At 39.2% G+C, this 22,438-nt stretch overlaps 2 pseudogenes; one reads left to right on the top strand and one right to left on the bottom strand.

Annotated features, from left to right (window-relative positions):
- The window catches only part of LOC134334891 (uncharacterized), a 759,100-nt pseudogene that overhangs the window by 294,987 nt on the left and 441,675 nt on the right, over nt 1-22,438 (top strand).
- LOC134300421 (uncharacterized) overlaps nt 1-22,438 on the bottom strand; it is a 331,197-nt pseudogene that overhangs the window by 109,084 nt on the left and 199,675 nt on the right.

Genomic DNA, 22,438 nt, shown 5'->3' with positions numbered 1-22,438 from the left:
TTCTGTAATAAATGATTTTTGGTAATAATTCATGTTTCCATGTTCTTGTATCATTTTTTTAAATTGTTTCACATTCAGCAGATTCAGTGCAATGCAAACAAACATTCAAATTAATGTTTAGAGATATTAGACTACAGGATGTTGGATCAACGTAATTCTACGAGCAGTTGGCATAACTCAAAAAGACTAATGCAAAATGTTGCCTTAATTTTTTTCTTTGTTGACCCAATGTTTTATTTAATATTAACAACTTTTAAGTTAAATGAATATTAAATAAACATTTTGCATTAGTCTTTTTGAGTTATGCCAACTGCTCGTAGAATTACGTTAATCCAACACAATATTATAGGTTTGGTAGATTAGCTTTTCATAATTTAGTAAAAAGCATTTTTAAATAACATCAACTTAAAAATATCTGTTCATGTTGACAGTTATTAAGTTTGTGTAATTTAAAATATTGTGTTGGGTCAACGTAATTCTAGGAGCAATTGGCATAACTCAAAAAGACTAATGCAAAACGTTGCCTTAATTTTTTTTGTTGACCCAATGTTTTATTTTTTAGAGTGTAGGGTTGCCAACTGTCAGAACTGGAAATAAGAAACACCCTGGGCTGGTGGGTTGGCAGAAGGTATAGGGTAAAGGGTGTGATGGCGGGTGTTTACCTGAGCGGGAGCGGGGTGTAGGCGGTTAGGGTTGCACCTATGAAAAATATAATGGGTCATACACAGTTTTATTTAGGCTGTTTAACATTTATTATTTTCATTCTTTATAGTAAAAAATCAGAATCATATTTTAGGCAAAACAACATAAAGAACATCATATAACATTTTTTCTCAATAGTGCAAACAACATTTTTACATAATCCATCTTCACACTGACATGCAGCCCCGGTTCTGGACTGCGTTGCTTAGGGGGCAGTGAGAGAAGTGCCGGACCTGCTTGTGTTACTTTACTTTCACCCTACACACAGCGTTACTAAGACTAAAAGTGAACACTAATTACAATAAGCGAACCCTTTTAATTCCAACAGAGCAGCAGTTTCCTTCTGTTTCATACATATCGCCCCGTCTCAGTCTAATCTGCAGCATTTCTCTCCCATTAATAAAAATACGGAACAAAGCGTGTCCTCTATCAGTTCAATGCTTTAACATGAGAGTCTATCAGAGCGATCCGGGGCAATTTTCAGTTAGACTAAAGTTGCCCCAAGAGGGGCGGTACTGTACGGAACACAACTCGACGCTGATTGGACGACGATATTCCGAGGCAGGACAGACTCCAGAACAGTCACAGGTAGTTTAACACTGGTTGAACGTGATAGAAAAATTTCTTCCCTTTCGCCCTTTGGTGGTGCGTCGCCCGATCGCCCTAAGGAACGAGCCGCCCCCTGATTATGGGACACGTCTTCATGTCTGCACTGAATTAATTACAAACTAATTTAGTGAAACATTTTATTTGTGGTTTGAATGTAATCGGTAGCTAGATATCTAAACAATGTTAATGCTAATAATAATGATTAAAAAACAATGATGCTGAGCGTTACTGTGTAATTCATTCTTAACTTACATCAGTGTTGGACGAGGAGATTCTGAAATGTCGGTATGTTCGTATCTCTGAGTGAACGACGCGCTTCACTCTGATCGTGTTTGTTTACACCAGCGCATTAATGTGTTTAACCACCGATCTAATTTACAAGCACAGATTCACCAAACCTGAGTGCAGTCTGTCACACATCTCACATCATTTAGCTAAAATAAATCTTGTCATTTTATTTTATAATAACGAGTAACGAATTTACATATGGTAAATGTATCAGAGTAAAAGTACACCATTTCACCAGGAAATGTAGAGGAGTACCCCAAAAAACGACTTAGGTACTGTAACGAAGTATTATTACTTCATTACTTTACACCACTGCAAATAAGTGAGGAGAATTCCTGATCTGCCCACTGTTGGTGCATCAGGGGCAATAAGTAATAATAATAAGAACATAAATAAAAATAAGACGTAATAATGAGAACAGAGTCTTTAATAAGAGACTGTAGCATGTGCAGAACTTTAGGTAGAAAACACCACAAAAGATTTAGAACAAAGCAGACAGGGAAGAGAAAAGTTCTCAGCCACCGGCGCTTCCACCACACAGGTGCTAAACCAGGTAAAAGCATCAGGGTTCCATCAGGGTGGAGATGTTGGTATAGTTATCAGCTATGTGAAAACCAGTTAGATTTAATAAAATATTACTGATTATTTCCAGTGTGAATGCGCTGGTGTCTTTTGAGATGACTCTGTCGATTAAAACTCTTTCCACATTGTGAGCACTGATACGGTTTCTCTCCAGTGTGAATGCGCTGGTGTATTTTGAGATCACTCTGATAATTAAAGCTCTTTTCACACTCTGAGCACTGATACAGTTTCTCTCCAGTGTGAATGCGCTGGTGTATTTTGAAATCACTCTGATAATTAAAACTCTTCCCACACTGTGAGCACTGAAACAGTTTCTCTCCAGTGTGAATGCGCTGGTGTTTGTTGAGATCACCCTGATGATTAAAGCTCTTCACACACTGTGAGCACTGATACGGTTTCTCTCCAGTGTGAATGCGCTGGTGAATTTTAAGATCACTCTGTTTAATAAAACTCTTCCCACACTGTGAACACTGATGTGGTTTTACTCCAGTGTGAATGCGCTGGTGTATTATAAGATTACTCTGTTGTCTAAAACTCTTCCCACACTGTGAGCACTGATACGGTTTCTCTCCAGTGTGAATGCGCTGGTGAATTTTAAGATCACTCTGTTGACTAAAACTCTTCCCACACTCTGAGCACTGAAATGGTTTCTCTCCAGTGTGAATGCGCTGGTGGATGTTGAGATGACTCTGTTGACTAAAACTCTTCCCACACTGTGAGCACTGATATGGTTTCTCTCCAGTGTGAATGCGCTGGTGTTTTTTAAGAGCACTCTGTCGATTAAAACTCTTCCCACACTGTGAGCACTGATAAGGTTTCTCTCCAGTGTGAATGCGCTGGTGTATTTTAAGAGCACTCTGACGATTAAAGCTCTTCCCACACTGTGAGCACTGATACGGTTTCTCTCCAGTGTGAATGCGCTGGTGTATTTTAAGAGCACTCTGACGATTAAAGCTCTTCCCACACTGTGAGCACTGATACGGTTTCTCTCCAGTGTGAATGCGCTGGTGTATTTTAAGAGCACTCTGACGATTAAAGCTCTTCCCACACTGTGAACACTGATACGGTTTCTCTCCAGTGTGAATGCGTTGGTGTTTTTTGAGAGCATTCAGAGAACTAAAGCTCTTCCCACACTGTGAGCACTGATACGGTTTCTCTCCAGTGTGAATGCGCTGGTGTATTTTAAGAGCACTGGGAGAACTGAAGCTCTTCCCACACTGTGAGCATTGATGCGGTTTCTCTCCAGTGTGAATGCGCTGGTGAAGTTTGAGAGCACTTTGTTGATTAAAACTCTTCCCACACTGTGAGCACTGATACGGTTTCTCTCCAGTGTGAATGCGCTGGTGTATTTTAAGAGCACTGGGAGAACTGAAGCTCTTCCCACACTGTGAGCACTGATACGGTTTCTCTCCAGTGTGAATGCGCTGGTGTTTTTTAAGAGCACTCTGACGATTAAAGCTCTTCCCACACTGCGAGCACTGATACGGTTTCTCTCCTGTGTAAATGCGCTGGTGCATTTTAAGAGCACTGGGAGAACTAAAGCTCTTCCCACACTGTGAGCACTGATACGGTTTCTCTCCAGTGTGAATGCGCTGGTGCATTTTAAGAGCACTGGGATAACTAAAGCTCTTCCCACACTGTGAGCAGACGTTCCTTCTGTTCTGTTCTCTGGTGAGAGAGCTGTTAATGCTGACAGCACCAGAGGACGTCTGCTGATCACTGGAGCTTCTGGTGGGCATCAGATCCTCATGTTCAGTCTTAATCTTCACCAGGGTCTCATATTTGACACTGTGGGGGGTCTTGATGTGTTTGTGGAGATGATTTTGGGTTGTACAGGAACGTGGACTCGAGGAGCAGCAGAAATCCTTGTTCAATCCTGAAGAAGAAAAATACAAGCTGCTCTTGTAACACCATCAATTACAAACATCACAATAAACACAGAGCAGATCAAATGATTTTCAAAGCTAAAAGTGAAGAGGAGCAAAGACACGGTACTGAGTGAGTATAGAGTGAGATAAAGAGTAAATAACCTCAGCACTTTTACTTTCAATATAGCAACAGAACATCACTCTTTTACACGCCTCAGTTATTTACTGGATTATATTATTAATATTATAAATATCATTATTATTATTATCATTACTGATGATAGAAACATTCTGACAGATGAACCATTAATAAATAAAACAGGTTTCATTGCTCAAGATTTGAAACATTCTTACTGAGATCATCTTCATCTTCAGGTTCCTCCTTCTTCTGAGGCAGGACACCTCCAAGTGATTGGTACACTGAGGAGAGGTGTCTATCAGAGGTGATGAGTTCCAGAGGGATTAATGATACTTCACCTGAAATCACATCAACATGTGAAGAAAGATCAACAACTGGGACTAGTGTAGGGAGGCGTGTTGTTGTTGTTGTTGTTTTAATGATATAATAAATCTTAGTTCCATTAAAAACTTGAGTCCAGACTGGAGTGAAGCAGCACTTCTCCACAGGACAGAACCATACAGGACAGATTCTGATCCACTATCCACTAATTACTGACCCCAGTACTGACCATCCTGTTCTGTACCACACTGTCTGGTGGAAAAGTGCTAAATTGTTCCATATGTACTTACAGCAGAAATCTTCATCTTCAGATCCTTCATCTTCTAGATCCATGGGGGCGATGTGTCCCACTTCTGCTGACTGCATTATTAAAGATCTAACATAAAGACACACACACATGGATGAATGGATGGATAGATGGATGGATAGACAGACAGAGCAGCACATATTTACACATTTCAACAGCTCACAAAGTATTTACATATAATTGCTGTCTGTTTTTATTCATGGATCTGAAAATGTGACAAACATAGAAACAGAAACTGTACAGACACTGGAAACACAACAGTTAACAATGCTAAAACAGATCAGTGTTTCTATAAAACTATAAGAACTTTATGCTTTTCTACAAAACTTAATGTAAATAATGAATCGGTTCCGATTACTTGATTCGGTTCGCTGTATCGGCTCAGATGAATCATGTGTAAATTATGTGCTGACAGTTAGTGTTAGCCAAATTCCTCAAATCCTCAGCGGTATTTTATTATGAATTAGAATGTAGTTAAAATATAAATAAAGTGTAATAAATGAATAATAAAAATACTTACAGACTCACTTCAGTACGAGCGCGTTCACTTCCTCTTCTTGTTGTTTGAACTGAGAGGAAGCGCTTCCTGACAGACAGCAGCTCTACCGCCCCGCCCACATGACCCCACAACCAATCACAATCCAGCTGAGCAACTGTACAGCAGCTTTTCAACCAATCAGGCAGCAGTGAATGAAATATTAAACAGTAAATAATAAACATTTGTACAATTTCTGGGTATTTATAACCGCCTCTACATTTACTGCATCTGCTTTAATGTCAGTTTGGTATATGAAGTGGAAGATTGATGTTTATAATGACTTGTTAATAGGTGGTTCTTGTTAACACAGTACATTATATTAGCATACATTACATAATGTGATATCATTAAGTAGTAGAGACAAGATACAGTACAGAGATCACAGAGTGTTTTGTTTTGTTTTTTACATAAACTATAATCTCACTTCACTTTCCTGAGGATTAATAATAATAATCATTTTGGTTAAACACTGAGCCACGTGGCTGGATTCATAAGGTTTACCTGCACTGAATGAACAGATACATAAACACACTACCGTACCTTTAACATTGTAGTGCAGGTACATGAAATAGCTTCATTCATCTCTTATTTCATGAGTGATTAATAATTGATTCCTACATGTAATAGATGAATGTATGTACAAGTTCATTTTGTCTAATGTAAGTGGTGGACAAGGTACACAAACCATGCAGTTGAGTTAAAGTTAAGGTAAAATATTACTCCAGTAAAAGCATAGTAAAAGTAAAAATACTCTTTACCTCCACTTGACTAAAAGTACTGCTTACCTTCAAAAAGTAGCATGATTTATTATGGCTCTAATGTTTTATTATCATTTCTGTAAAAAGACTTTATTATTAGGTAAAAGGACTCTAGTGGCATTAGTGAATCTGACACTATTTTTTTAATTCTCAGTATTTTCTGATATATGTGTTCACAAACCAGGATTTCTCCATGTAACTTAGGTCTAATGTTAAATCTGTTCAGCGAGAAAAGAGTTATCCCTTGCTCAACTACGCAGCCTTGATATTTTAAGACCCTGACATACAGTACAACATAAGCATGTATCATAACAATATCAACAAACAGCAATGCTCTGTCAGGTTGATGAGATCACAACATGAAAAGGGAGACTGACAAATTTAGGATTTGAATATAGAGCTTTAATAAAAGATTTCAGTGTTGACAATGTAGTATGAAACAACAGGACAAGTGTGAGCAAAAATGCATGTGTGCAAAAAAATACATAAAATAAAATAAAAATAACCACATCACAACATTTTGTAAAAAATCCTAATAAACAAACAGACATTGTTATGTCAGCTTCTTTATCCCTTTGGTTTAATGTGTTTTACTTTTGTGCCTTTATGATAATGTTCCAACATTTTTATTAATTGTTTTCTATCATGAATCTAATATTTTTCCACAGTCAATCATTAATACTGTTAATACAAAAATAGCCCCTGTGAAAAGGAAGTATACTTAAGAGCAATTAAAGTATATTCTTTTGAGGTAAAGAGTACTAAAAGTACAATTTTCATTTAATATACTTGTGAAAATACACATAAAATATACTTTTGTACATTTTTATAAAATGTGTCTTAAATGAATACACTTGAAGTTATACTTTAGCGTGTTAAAAGAGATACATGTACTTCTAAACATACTAAATTACATACTTAAATCTACTTAAGCTCAAGTAAGATGTAAGAAAAAAAAAGCACTCAAAAGTACAACTTAATGCTTTTAAGTTCTATTTCAAATCAAATCAAGGTTTATTTGTCACATACATAGTCATACACAGTACAACTGGCAGTGAAATGCTTAAGTGACTGCTCCGCCAAATATTTAAATATAGCTTCATTACAATTTAAATACACTAAAGTTCTCAAAGGTTTTTCCAGAATAATACATTTAGTACATAAGTATACTTCAAAAGAATATACTTAAATATGCTTTTCTTTTACAAGGGAGGGCGGCATGGTGGCTAAGTGGGTAGAACTGTCACCTCACAGCAAGAAGGTCCTAAGCTCAATCCCCAGGTGGGGTGGTCTGGGTCCTTTCTATGTGGAGTTTGCATGTTCTTCCCTGCGTCTGCGTGGGTTTCCTCCGGGAGCTCCGGTTTCCTCCCACAGTCCAAAAACATGCAAGTGAGGTAAATTAGAGACACTAAATTGTCCATGACTGTGTTTGATATAACCTTGTGTACTGATGAACCTTGTGTGAAGATAAACTACCGTTTCCTGTCATGGATGTAACCAAAAGTGTAAAACATGACGTTAAAATCCTAACAAACAAACTTTTACAAGGGATTTATGTCTGCTTATTCATTGTTTAATCCATTTTTGAGTTCTCCACTGTAAAGAAAGCAGATAACTTTAAAAAAGACTGGACACTGACTAAATAAAATACAAGTAGCACTTGTCCCAGAGCAGCTTCTCTCACTGTGTTCCCACTCGTTTTTCCTCAGAAGTTGTCTAAAACCAGCAAGCTAACCAGCTATTGTCAGGTTACCCAAATCTATTATCATTTATTTTATCACAACCATGCACTAAAACGGCAGTAGTGCAGCTGATCTCAACTCTAAACATAAACCAGTTGATATGAGAGAGGTCAGTAATTTTCATCATAGGTACACTTCAACTATGAGAGACAAAATGAGAAAAAAAAATCCAGGAAATCACATTGTAGGATTTTTAAAGAATTTATTTGTAAATTATGGTGGAAAATAAGTATTTGGTCAATAACAAAAGTTCAACTCAATACTTTGTAACATAACCTTTGTTGGCAATGACAGAGGTCAAACGTTTCCTTTAAGTCTTCACCAGGTTTGCACACACTGTAGCTGGTATTTTGGCCCATTCCTCCATGCAGATCTCCTCTAGAGCAGTGATGTTTTGGGGCAACACGGACTTTCAACTCCCTTCACAAATTTTTTATGGGGTTGAGGTCTGGAGACTGGCTAGGTCACTCCAGGACCTTAAAATGCTTTTTACGGAGCCACTCCTTTGTTGCCTGAGCGGTGTGTTTGGGATAATTGTCATGCTGGAAGACCCAGCCACGTTCCATCTTCAATGCTCTCACTGATGGAAGGAGGTTTTGGCTTAAAATCTCATGATACATGGTCCCGTTCATTCTTCCCTTAACACAGATCAGTCGTCCTGTCCCCTTTGCAGAAAAACAGCCCCAAAGCATGATGTTTCCACCACCATGCTTCACAGTAGGTATGGTGTTCTTGGGATGCAACTCAGCCTCCAAACATGACGAGTTGAGTTTATACCAAAAAGTTCCATTTTGGTTTCATCTGACCACATGATATTCTTCCAATCTTCTTCTGGATCATCCATATGCTCTCTGGCAAACTTCAGATGGGCCTGGACATGTACTGGCTTAAGCAGGGGGACACGCCTGGCACTGCAGGATTTGAGTCCCTCTCGGCGTAGTGTGTTACTGATGGTAGCCTTTGTTACTTTGGTCCCAGCTCTCTGCAGGTCATTCATCAGGTCCCTCCGTGTAGTTCTGGGATTTTTGCTCACCGTTCTCATGATCATTTTGACCCCACGGGATGAGATCTTGACCCCAAGGGAGATTATCAATGGTCTTGTATGTCTTCCATTTTCTTACAACTGCTCCCACAGTTGATTTATTCACACCAAAAATCTTGTCGTTTTATTTTGTAGTAAAGAGTAACGCATTTACATATGGTAAATGTATCAGAGTAAAAGTACACAATTTCTCTAAGAAATGTAGTAAAGTAAAAGTGAAAGTTAATGATATTTTTTATAACTCCAGTACAGTACAGACACCCCAAATAACTACTTATGTACTGTAACAAAGTATTATTACTTCATAACTATACACACACTGCAAATAAGTGAGGAAAATACCTGATCTGCCCACTGTTGGTGCATCATTGGCAATAAGTAATAATAATAAGAACATAAATAAGAATAAGACGTAATAATGAGTAATAAAATGTAATTTTGCAAGAGTCTGCAGAAGAAAGAGAAAATACAAAGCAATGTAACGTGTAAAGAACATGTAGCATGATTCATAAAAGGTTTTAATTTACAGTATAAACAAAACTGTTTGATTGACGTCTTTATAAACCACTTCAAAAAGAACCATAACAGCAGGAATCACAAGAGGAAGAACAGAGTCTTTAATAAGAGACTGTAGCATGTGCAGAACTTCAGGTAGAAAACACCACAAAAGAATTAGAACAAAGCAGACAGGGAAGAGAAAAGTTCTCAGGCACACAGGTGCTAAACCAGGTAAAAGCATCAGGGTGAAGATGTTGGTATAGTTATCAGCTATGTGAAAACCAGGAAGATTTAATAAAATATTACTTATTCTTTCCAGTGTGAATGCGCTGGTGTCTATTGAGATGACTCTGTCGATTAAAGCTCTTCCCACACAGTGAGCACTGATACGGTTTCTCTCCAGTGTGAATGCGCTGGTGTCTTTTGAGAGTACTGTGATCCATAAAACTTTTCCCACACTGTGAGCAGTGATACGGTCTCTCTCCAGTGTGAATGCGCTGGTGTTTTTTGAGAGCACTCTGATGATTAAAACTCTTTTCACACTGTGAGCAGTGATACGGTTTCTCTCCAGTTTGAATGCACTGGTGCATTTTGAGAGCACTCTGATTATTAAAACTCTTTTCACACTGTGAGCACTGATACGGTTTCTCTCCAGTGTGAATGCGCTGGTGTTTTTTGAGAGCACTCTGACGATTAAAGCTCTTTCCACACAGTGAGCACTGATATGGTTTATCTCCAGTGTGAATGTGCTGGTGTAGTCTGAGAGCACTTTGATGGTTAAAACTCCTCCCACACTGTGAGCACTGATATGGTGTCTCTCCAGTGTGAATGCGCTGGTGTTTTTTTAGATCACCCTGTGCATTAAAACGCTTCCCACACTGTGAGCACTGATACGGTTTCTCTCCAGTGTGAATGCGCTGGTGTAGTTTGAGATAACTCTGATGATTAAAACTTTTCCCACACTGTGAGCACTGATATGGTTTCTCTCCAGTGTGAATGCGCTGGTGTATTTTAAGAGCACTCAAAGAACTAAAGCTCTTTCCACACTGTGAGCACTGATACGGTTTCTCTCCAGTGTGAATGCGTTTGTGTAGTTTAAGAGTACTGGGAGAACTAAAGCTCTTCCCACACTGTGAGCACTGATACGGTTTCTCTCCAGTGTGAATGCGCTGGTGTATTTTAATAGCACCAGGAGAACTAAAGCTCTTTCCACACTGTGAGCACTGATACGGTTTTTCTCCAGTGTGAATGCGCTGGTGTAGTTTAAGAGCACCAGGAGAACTAAAGCTCTTTCCACAATGTGAGCACTGATACGGTTTCTCTCCAGTGTGAATGCGCTGGTGTAGTTTAATAGCACCAGGAGAACTAAAGCTCTTCCCACACTGTGAGCACTGATACGGTTTCTCTCCAGTGTGAATGCGCTGGTGTATTTTAATAGCACCAGGAGAACTAAAGCTCTTTCCACACTGTGAGCACTGATACAGTTTCTCTCCAGTGTGAATGCGCTGGTGTATTTTGAGAACATTCTGTTGATTAAAACTCTTCCCACACTGTGAGCACTGATACGGTTTCTCTCCAGTGTGAATGCGCTGGTGCATTTTAAGAACACTGGGAGAACTAAAGCTCTTCCCACACTGTGAGCACTGATACGGTTTCTCTCCAGTGTGAATGCGCTGGTGTCTTTTAAGAGCACTGGGAGAACTAAAGCTCTTCCCACACTGTGAGCAGACGTTCCTTCTGTTCTGTTCTCTGGTGAGAGAGCTGTTAATGCTGACAGCACCAGAGGACGTCTGCTGATCACTGGAGCTTCTGGTGGGCGTCAGATCCTCATGTTCAGTCTTAATCTTCACCAGGGTCTCATATTTGACACTGTGGGGGGTCTTGATGTGTTTGTGGAGATGATTTTGGGTTGTACAGGAACGTGGACTCAAGGAGCAGCAGAAATCCTTGTTCAATCCTGAAGAAGAGAAACACAAGCTGCTCTTGTAACACAATCAATTACAAACATCACAATAAACACAGAGCAGATCAAATGATTTTCAAAGCTAAAAGTGAAGAGGAGCAAAGACACGGTACTGAGTGAGTATAGAGTGAGATAAAGAGGAAATAACCTCAGCACTTTTACTTTCAATATAGCAACAGAACATATTCACTCTTTTACACGTCTCAGTTATTTACTGGATTATATTATTAATATTATAAATATCATTATTATTATTATCATTACCGATGATAGAAACATTCTGACAGATGAACCATTAATAAATAAAACATGTTTCATTGCTCAAGATTTGAAACATTCTTACTGAGATCATCTTCATCTTCAGGTTCCTCCTTCTTCTGAGGCAGGACACCTCCAAGTGATTGGTACACTGAGGAGAGGTGTCTATCAGAGGTGATGAGTTCCAGAGGGATTAATGATACTTCACCTGAAATGACATCAACATGTGAAGAAAGCTCAACAACTGGGACTAGTGTAGGGAGGCGTGTTGTTGTTGTTGTTGTTGTTTTAATGATATAATAAATCTTAGTTCCATTAAAAACTTGAGTCCAGACTGGAGTGAAGCAGCACTTCTCCACAGGACAGAACCATACAGGACAGATTCTGATCCACTATCCACTAATTACTGACCCCAGTACTGACCATCCTGTTCTGTACCACACTGTCTGGTGGAAAAGTGCTAAATTGTTCCATTTGTACTTACAGCAGAAATCTTCATCTTCAGATCCTTCATCTTTTATATCCATGGGGGCGATGTGTCCCACTTCTGCTGACTGCATTATTAAAGATCTAACATAAAGACACACACACATGGATGAATGGATGGATAGATGGATGGATAGACAGACAGAGCAGCACATATTTACACATTTTAACAGATCACAAAGTATTTACATATAATTTCTGTCTGTTTTTATTCATGGATTTGAAAATGTGAACATCTGTATGCTAAAAGGAGCGTTCCTTCTCCTCCAGGTTAGGGTGGCCACATTCATAGTCACAAAAAGGAGGACATTACACCCAAAAGCCGGACATCATATTAGGAACAGGGGGACATGCTACTGCAACACACAGAATGAAACCAGAACCCATATAACAGAGTTTTTGACCAATTTAAGCAAGAATCCTATATCAAATGACTGTTTTACTCACTAAATGTTGTGTCTACTTTTTATATTTAAGTCCGTTCCTCGCTGCCTTCAAAAGTTTACTTTTTGGCATTTTCACAGCGTTCCTAAGCATGAGAGCTGACTATGATTAATTGACTCAGGTAGAGGTGTTTACAGAACAGAGCGGGCGGGCGAACCACCAACCACCCAATCACAGACTACCATTTAGAGGGCAGACCCTCTGCGATTGGCCATTCGTAGCACTATACAGTGGGGTCAAAAAGTATTTAGTCAGCCACTGATTGTGCAAGTTCTCCTACTTAGAAAGATGAGAGAGGTCTGTAATTTTCATCATAGGTACACTTCAACTATGAGAGACAAAATGAGAAAAAAAATCCAGAAAATCACATTGTAGGATTTTGGTGGAAAATAAGTATTTGGTCACCCACAACAAGCAAGATTTCTGTCTCTCACAGACCTGTAACGTCTTCTTTAAGAAGCTCTTCTGTCTTCCACTTGTAACCTGTATTAATGGCACCTGTTTGACCTCGTTATCTGTACAGTGGGTACGGAAAGTATTCAGACCCCTTTAAATTTTTCACTCTTTGTTTCATTGCAGCCAATTGGTAAGATCAAAAAAGTTCTTTTTTTTGCTCATTAATGTACACTCTGCACCCCATCTTCACAGAAAAAAACAGAAATGTAGATATTTTTGCTAATTTATTAAACAAGAAAAACTGAAATATCACATGGTCATAAGTATTCAGACCCTTTGCTGTGACACTCATATTTAACTCACATGCTGTCCATTTCGTTCTGATCCTTCTTGAGATGGTTCTACTCCTTCATTGGAGTCCAGCTGTGTTTAATTAAACTGATTGGACTTGATTAGGAAAGGCACACACCTGTCTATATAAGACCACACAGCTCACAGTGCATGTCAGAGCACATGAGAATCATGAGGTCTAAGGAACTGCCCAAGGAGCTCAGAGAGAATTGTGGCAAGGCACAGATCTGGCCAAGGTTACAAAAGAATTTCTGCAGCACTCAAGGTTCCTAAGAGCACAGTGGGCTCCATAATCCTTAAATGGAAGATGTTTGGGACGACCACAACTCTTCCTCGACCTGGCCGTTCAGCCAAACTAAGCAATCGTGGGAGAAGAGCCTTAGTGAGAGAGGTAAAGAAGAACCCCAAGATCACTGTGGCTGAGCTCCAGAGATGCAGTAGGGAGATGGGAGAAAGTTCCACAAAGTCAACTATCGCTGCAGCCCTCCACCAGTCGGGGCTTTATGGCTGAGTGTGCCGACGGAAGCCTCTCCTTAGTGCAAGACATATGAAAGCCCACATACAGTTTACAAAAAAAACACATAAAGGACTCCCAGACTATGAGAAAGAAGATTCTATGGTCTGATGAGACGAAGATTGAACTTTTTGGTGTTAATTCTAAGCGGTATGTGTGGAGAAAACCAGGCACTGCTCATCACCTGCCAAATAAAATCCCAACAGTGAAACATGGTGGTGGCAGCATCATGCTATGGGGGTGTTTTTCAGCTGCAGGGACAGGATGACTGGTTGCAATTGAAGGAAAGATGAATGCGGCCAAGTACAGAGATATCCTGGAGGAAAACCTCTTCCAGAGTGCTCTGGACCTCAGACTGGGCCGAAGGTTCACCTTCCAACAAGACAAGCACACAGCTAAAATAACAAAGCAGTGGCTTTAGAACAACTCTGTGACCATTCTTGACTGGCTCAGCCAGAGCTCTGACCTAAACCCAATTGAGCATCTCTGGAGAGACTTGAAAATGGCTGTCCACCAACATTCACCATCCAACCTGAGGGAACTGGAGAGGATCTGCAAGGAAGAATGGCAGAGGATCCCCAAATCCAGGTGTGAAAAACTTGTTGCATCATTCCCAAGAAGACTCATGGCTGTACTAGCTCAAAAGGATGCCTCTACTCAATACTGAGCAAAGGGTCTGAATACTTATGACCATGTGATATTTCAGTTTTTCTTGTTTAATAAATTAGCAAAAATATCTACATTTCAGTGTTTTTCTGTTAAGATGGGGTGCAGAGTACATTAATGAGCAAAAAAAAGAACTTTTCTGATCTTACCAATTGGCTGCAATGAAACAAAGAGTGAAACATTTAAAATGGTCTGAATACTTTCCGTACCCACTGTATAAAAGACACCTGTCCACAGCCTCAAACAGTCAGACTCCAAACTCAACCATGGCCAAGACCAAAGAGCTGTCGAAGGACACCAGGAAGGAAATTGTAGACCTGCACCAGGCTGGGAAGAGTGAATCTACAATAGGTAAGCAGGTTGGTGTGAATAAATCAACTGTGAGAGCATTTGTAAGAAAATGGAAGACATACAAGACCACTGATAATCTCCCTCGATCCCGTGGGGTCAAAATGATCATGAGAACGGTGAGCAAAAATCCCAGAACTACACGGAGGGACCTGATGAATGACCTGCAGAGAGCTGGGACCAAAGTAACAAGGGCTACCATCAGTAACACACTACGCAGAGAGGGACTCAAATCCTGCAGTGCCAGGCGTGTCCCCCTGCTTAAGCCAGTACATGTCCAGGCCCGTCTGAAGTTTGCCAGAGAGCATATAAATGATTCAGAAGAGGATTGGGAGAATATCATGTGGTCAGGTGAAACCAAAATGGAACTTTTTGGTATAAACTCAACTTGTCATGTTTGAAGGCTGAGTTGCATCCCAAGAACACCATACTCACTGTGAAGCATGGGGGTGGAAACATCATGCTTTGGGGCTGCTTTTGTGCAAAGGGGACAGGACGACTGATCTGTGTTAAGGGAAGAATGAACGGGGCCATGTATCATGAGATTTTAAGCCAAAACCTCCTTCCATCAGTGAGAGCATTGAAGATGGAACGTGGCTGGGTCTTCCAGCATGACAATGATCCCAAACACACCGCTCGGGCAACGAAGGAGTGGCTCAGCAAAAAGTATTTCAAGGTCCTGGAGTGGCCTAGCCAGTCTCCCGACCTCAACCCCATAGAAAATTTGTGGAGTCCCTGTTGCCCAACGACAGCCCCAAAACATCACTGCTCTAGAGGAGATCTGCATGGAGAAATGGGCCAAAATACCAGCTACAGTGTGTGCAGACCTGGTGAAGACTTACAGGAAACGTTTGACCTCTGTCATTGCCAACAAAGGTTATGTTACAAAGTATTGAGTTGAACTTTTGACCAAATATTTATTTTCCACCATCATTTAAAAATAAATTCTTTAAAAATACTACAATGTGATTTCCTGGATTTTTTTTTCTGATTTTGTCTCTCATAGTTGAAGTGTACCTATGATGAAAATTACAGACCTCTCTCATCTTTCTAAGTAGGAGAACCTGCACAATCAGTGGCTGACTAAATACTTTTTGGCCCCACTGTAAGTAGCCAAATGAGGCTGTTAAACCAATGTTCTGTTCTGACATGTACCTGAGCCAAGGACAGATAATATTTATCAAAAATGAAACCAGTTTACTCCAAAAGGATGATTTTTAAGTGTCCGTCCCAGTGCTGCGTGGATGGAGGACTGACAGCTGAAAAGCCGGACTGTCCAGCCTAATGCCGGACATCTGGCCACTCTCCTCCAGGTACAGATGTAGAGCTGAGTATGGTGCTGATGAGATGAATCTGCTATATTGTAGCATGAACTGTGGAGTGATTTAGTCTCTCCTATGTAAAGGTGTGATCACTCCTCACTGCATTGTACATCACACAACACTGCTCACTTTGTGCTGGAACATTTTGTCCTTGGGATGAACCAGTTTCCAGACATGTAAAAAACTGTTAAAAATAAAAAGATAAACATCTGTAAACAAAGCTAAAATAAACCTGACGTGTTTCTATAAAAACGAGCTATAAAACTGTAAGCTGTGAAAGAAAAACTCTTTACCTTTATCTAAAACTTTTAATATAATCAATAAACTCTGAATCAGTCTAATCGTTTAGCTGAATCGGTTCAGATTCATCGGTTCATTAGTACTGAATCATGTGATGCTAACGGAGTAGCAGTTCGTGTGTTTAAATGGAAAAAAAGAGTTCGAGCTACTTAAATCATCAACGTCATTTATTATTATTATTTTCCGCAGTTATTATTAATTATAATGTAGTTAACTGAATTGTAATAAATACATGAATAACTGTTTTACTTACAGATTCACTTCAGTACAAACGCGTTGCTGCTATTTCTTCTTCTTCTTCTTGTTTGAACTGAGCTGGTTGATCCACAATGTTTAGGTTTATTCTCACCCCTACTGGACAGAAGTGTAACAGCAGCAAGAAGGTCCTGGGTCAAGTATGTGTCTCTGCAGACCGGAGAACCGTGAGTAAGAGGGGCTTATACAAAAAGTGGGTGGTACAACTCAAAACGGGTGTTACAAAACTATTCCACAAGTTTCCGTTAAGCGTTTTATATTCATATAAATATCCCAATGATATGTTATACAGTATGATTCAAAACTGTCTGTGTGTGATCATTAAATAAACAAGGTAAACATTTTTATTTGAGACCACATACAATGTGTCCTACAAGGGGGAAAATGTCTGCATACATATAGGCTACTACTCCCTTTTTATAAAAAGATATAGAAAAATTAATATGAAAGTTAATATGGGTTGGGAGGAACCCATGGGAATTGCCTGTAAATATATGGAAGTGTAACAGTGTACACTTGTTTTCTCTAATGAAAGCACACTGGACTCACTAATATCAATTAGAGATATAATAATCTATTATTTATACAAAAGTTATATAATAATTGAACACACTGCAATTAACTTATATCTGAACTGAACTATATGAAAGCATAATCATCAAAACCCTAGTCCAACTTAACCCTTAAGACCCATTTTTTTTTTTTTATTAAAACCATTTTGGCTGTGTTGAATAAATACAGCTCATATTTGCCAGAGGTTATTAATTTTTAACAAATTTTAGAATTCTGTCAATTCCTTAATTTAGCCTAAAATAACTAAGCTACACAAAAACTGAAAACCATTGAACATGCTATTTTTAACCCACATTTATCTAAACATAAACTAATGTTTTCATTTAGGTTAAAGTTTCATTTAGAACTACTATATTCAATTTTTTTATTTATAGATTTTTTTATAACAGTTGGCACTACTTTTTCCCTTTCACAATTTTTACTGTTTTCTAAATGGCAAGAGCAAAAGCGCTCTTCACCTCCACCTTTGCTTTTATGAAGACCCACACACTGGTCACTTATTCCTTGACTGGGCAAGGATGTGCTGCTCCTAAGCACAAAACACCGCACAAGGTGGGAGAAATGCCCCACACATCAAAAAGAGAGGGCAACTCCTATGCTCATCAGCTGCTGCAGGAATAGTAATTTATCTTACTTGCTCTCTCTCTCTCTCTCTCTCTCTCTCTCTCTCTCTCTCTCTCTCTCTCTCTCTCTCTCCCTCTATATATATTTTTACAGCAGGGAAGTAGTCATTTTTTGGCCTTGAGTGTGAGTTTTTCTTTTAATCTGACACTGTAAAAAAAAAAGCACCAAAATCAATGTTGCTGCCAATCATTGACCCATCTCAGGTCCTAATAACAGTAAGAATCAAATGCTCCTTGAAATGTATTTTATGAAAATTATTTTAGTTTTTTTTTTTTTTCAATAAAAAACAATGGTGCTATGTAAACATACCAGCATTTAAAAGGTTAATAAAGTAATATTGGATATGTATATTTCAGGCAGAACTAGTTTTAAAAGTTTTATATTTCATAATATGTAGTTTCATAGTTTCATAATATTTTAACAGCAGTTTTGCAAGGAGGCAATTTTTTGTCCTTAGGGACAAATGCATTAGAATATTAAGGACCTCTTGAAGGTTAATTATTTGGGCTTTAGATTTACAAGAAGGGGGTTATAATTAGGGCTGGGCGATATGGAGCAAAAATAATATCTCGATATTTTTTAGCTGAATGGCGATATACGATATAAATCTCGATATTTTTTCATCCCATACAGTAATAACAAAAAGACACTTCTGAGACAAAGCTACATGTTCCAAATGTTATACAGGCACTTTTATTAACATTCAGCTGTAGAGAAATTCCTCAAAAATAAACTATTGGCATATATTAAATCAGGGGTCACCAACCTTTTTGAAACAGAGGGCTACTTTAAGGGTACTGAGTAAGCCAAAGGGCTACTTGTAGGATACAAACTTCCTGAATAACAAAGTTGCATGGTTCACCTTTAATGATAATATTATGATTATTAATAATACTAATAATAAATATTCATATGTGAAGAGACTGTCTGATCACATGTTAATTATTTCTTGCAATAATTATTAACAATGATTTACCATGGCAGGAAACATTATTTATTTCTGAAAGTCAGAGTGATCACATCTCTGATATTTCTGTAAATATTGTTCCTGACAGTTTTGTATGAATGAGCATATTTGTAGCATTTTGTAAAAAATTTTTATTTATTTTGACAAATTATGACTTCTGTAGCATTTTTTTAAGGAAATCATTAACAGTCCCATCTTCAAATAATGTCCCGTTTGTACTGATCCCGTTTGTACTGATCACTACTTTTGTTTTAGAACAAATCATGAACTCTGTCCCATGTTTATACAAATGATCAGTTTAGTAAGATTTTTTAAAAGCTACGATTTAAATGGACGTTTCTGTGACATGTACTGAAGCCTCTCTCCACATTGTGCCGCTCTCTGTCGTCGTCCCGCGAATGAAACACTTTTCCTCCCAATCATTGTGAAAATATTAAGTTCTCTTTTGCTTTTCTTGTGTGTTTTTTCATGATTATTTTTTCGGGGTAAAACCCGCATCTCGCTCCCCATAGTTAGTGATGGCAAAATGAAGCCTTATGAACCAATGGGGCTTTCCAGTCCAAAGATTCGCCAAAAGTTTCATTACTCGAAGCCTCATGAACTGTTCTCACTAGTGACACCTGCTGTTAAAAGAGAAATATGACAATCTACAGTAATCTGAGCCAGAGTATCTTTGAATGTCTATATAGGAAATCAATCATCTTTGCCACTCTGTATCAATGAATATAAAAGGTTGTTTGCTAGGAAATATTATTAGGTATTAAGTGATGATAAACACTTAAAATAAATACAACAATGATGACACTGACACTGAATGTAAATGTGCTTATTAAACTGGGTTGTGCAAGAGTGCTTTATGAATGATGTGTTTATTGAACTTTGAGTGAAGGACAGTAAACTACGACAAAGAAGTATGGAGAAGGGACAAATTCAACTTATTGATTTTTATTTAAAAACATAAGCTTTTTAACAGTGTTGGGGTTTAGGCGATTACTTTTTTTGGACACAATCTCCCCAGCCTTAGAGAATACCCTTTCACATGGCACTGAGGAGGCTGGAATGCACAAAAACGTTTGTGCCAACTTATATAAATGTGGATATATATATTTATGTTTGCTCCAGTACATGAGTGGATATTCTTGTCTGGGCAGGTTTACTTCAGATAAGTATCTGTCAACTTCAATGGTTGCATCAACTATTGCACTCGAATTCTGCCTGCTCTGTCCCACATTGGAGTCCAGCAAATGCCAAAGGTCACCTATAAGTGTACAAGGGTACAAAAACAGCAATCAGTGATTGATATTACATTATACACACACATACACACACATATGCATATATACAGTGTATCACAAAAGTGAGTACACCCCTCACATTTCTGCAGATATTTAAGTATATCTTTTCATGGGACAACACTGACAAAATGACACTTTGACACAATGAAAAGTAGTCTGTGTGCAGCTTATATAACAGTGTAAATTTATTCTTCCCTCAAAATAACTCAATATACAGCCATTAATGTCTAAACCACCGGCAACAAAAGTGAGTACACCCCTTAGTGAAAGTTCCTGAAGTGTCAATATTTTGTGTGGCCACCATTATTTCCCAGAACTGCCTTAACTCTCCTGGGCATGGAGTTTACCAGAGCTTCACAGGTTGCCACTGGAATGCTTTTCCACTCCTCCATGACGACATCACGGAGCTGGCGGATATTCGAGACTTTGCGCTCCTCCACCTTCCGCTTGAGGATGCCCCAAAGATGTTCTATTGGGTTTAGATCTGGAGACATGCTTGGCCAGTACATCACCTTTACCCTCAGCCTCTTCAATAAAGCAGTGGTCGTCTTAGAGGTGTGTTTGGGGTCATTATCATGCTGGAACACTGCCCTGCGACCCAGTTTCCGGAGGGAGGGGATCATGCTCTGCTTCAGTATTTCACAGTACATATTGGAGTTCATGTGTCCCTCAATGAAATGTAACTCCCCAACACCTGCTGCACTCATGCAGCCCCAGACCATGGCATTCCAACCACCATGCTTGACTGTAGGCATGACACACTTATCTTTGTACTCCTCACCTGATTGCCGCCACACATGCTTGAGACCATCTGAACCAAACAAATTAATCTTTGTCTCATCAGACCATAGGACATGGTTCCAGTAATCCATGTCCTTTGTTGACATGTCTTCAGCAAACTGTTTGCGGGCTTTCTTGTGTAGAGACTTCAGAAGAGGCTTCCTTTTGAGGTGACAGCCACGCAGACCAATTTGATGTAGTGTGCGGCGTATGGTCTGAGCACTGACAGGCTGACCCCCCACCTTTTTAATCTCTGCACCAATTGTTGACAGCACTCCTGCGCCTATCTTTCAAAGACAGCAGTTGGATGTGACGCTGAGCACGTGCACTCAGCTTCTTTGGACGACCAACGCGAGGTCTGTTCTGAGTGGACCCTGCTCTTTTAAAACGCTGGATGATCTTGGCCACTGTGCTGCAGCTCAGTTTCAGGGTGTTGGCAATCTTCTTGTAGCCTTGGCCATCTTCATGTAGCGTAACAATTCGTCTTTTAGGATCCTCAGAGAGTTACTTGCCATGAGGTGCCATGTTGGAACTTTAAGTGACCAGTATGAGAGAGTGTGAGAGCTGTACTACTAAATTGAACACACCTGCTCCCTATGCACACCTGAGACCTAGTAACACTAACAAATCACATGACATTTTGGAGGGAAAATGACAAGCAGTGCTCAATTTGGACATTTAGGGGTGTAGTCTCTTAGGGGTGTACTCACTTTTGTTGCCGGTGGTTTAGACATTAATGGCTGTATATTGAGTTATTTTGAGGGAAGAATAAATTTACACTGTTATATAAGCTGCACACAGACTACTTTTCATTGTGTCAAAGTGTCATTTTGTCAGTGTTGTCCCATGAAAAGATATACTTAAATATCTGCAGAAATGTGAGGGGTGTACTCACTTTGGTGATACACTGTATATACTTGCATATATGCATATATATAACTTACCACTATCAGATGATTGGTCTGTTTGTATGGCCTCTTGTAGCTGAAGGGGGGTTGATGAGGGAGTGTTTCTGATGATTTCAGCACAATTCCCTTTTAACCTTGTTATAGCTTCTTCCAATTTAGTGGAGCTCAAGAATCCCAGCTTTTTAAACCTCGGATCCAGCAGAGTTGGCATGGTCCTGACAGTTATTGCCTCTGCCTTTAAAGAGCGGTCTATTACCCGGCGTACCAGATTCGCTTCAAGTTGCCTTGCCATGCTCGCGGTCAAGCTCTTAGTCTTGTTCTGGGTAGTGTGGCTTAGCATCTTGAGCATTGGTATTACCTTGGATGCACTTACCCATTTCTCCCCTGACAGCTCTATGGTAGCCTGCTGAAATGCACCAAGAACCTGAATTGTCTCTTTAATTATTTCATATTCCAGAGATGTTGGAGGGGTTATTTCAGTCCTTAGAGAGGCCAGAGCTGCTCCAACTGGCTCTCTAAGGTTATACAGGCGCTCCAGCATGACATATGTGCTGTTCCACCTGGTGTCCACTTCTAATATCATTTTAAGAGATG

Source organism: Trichomycterus rosablanca, chromosome 2, assembly GCF_030014385.1.
Source record: "Trichomycterus rosablanca isolate fTriRos1 chromosome 2, fTriRos1.hap1, whole genome shotgun sequence".
NCBI lineage: Eukaryota > Metazoa > Chordata > Actinopteri > Siluriformes > Trichomycteridae > Trichomycterus > Trichomycterus rosablanca.
The sequence above is the reverse complement of the archived record's forward strand: the minus strand, read 5'-3'. Positions and strand labels throughout refer to the sequence as shown.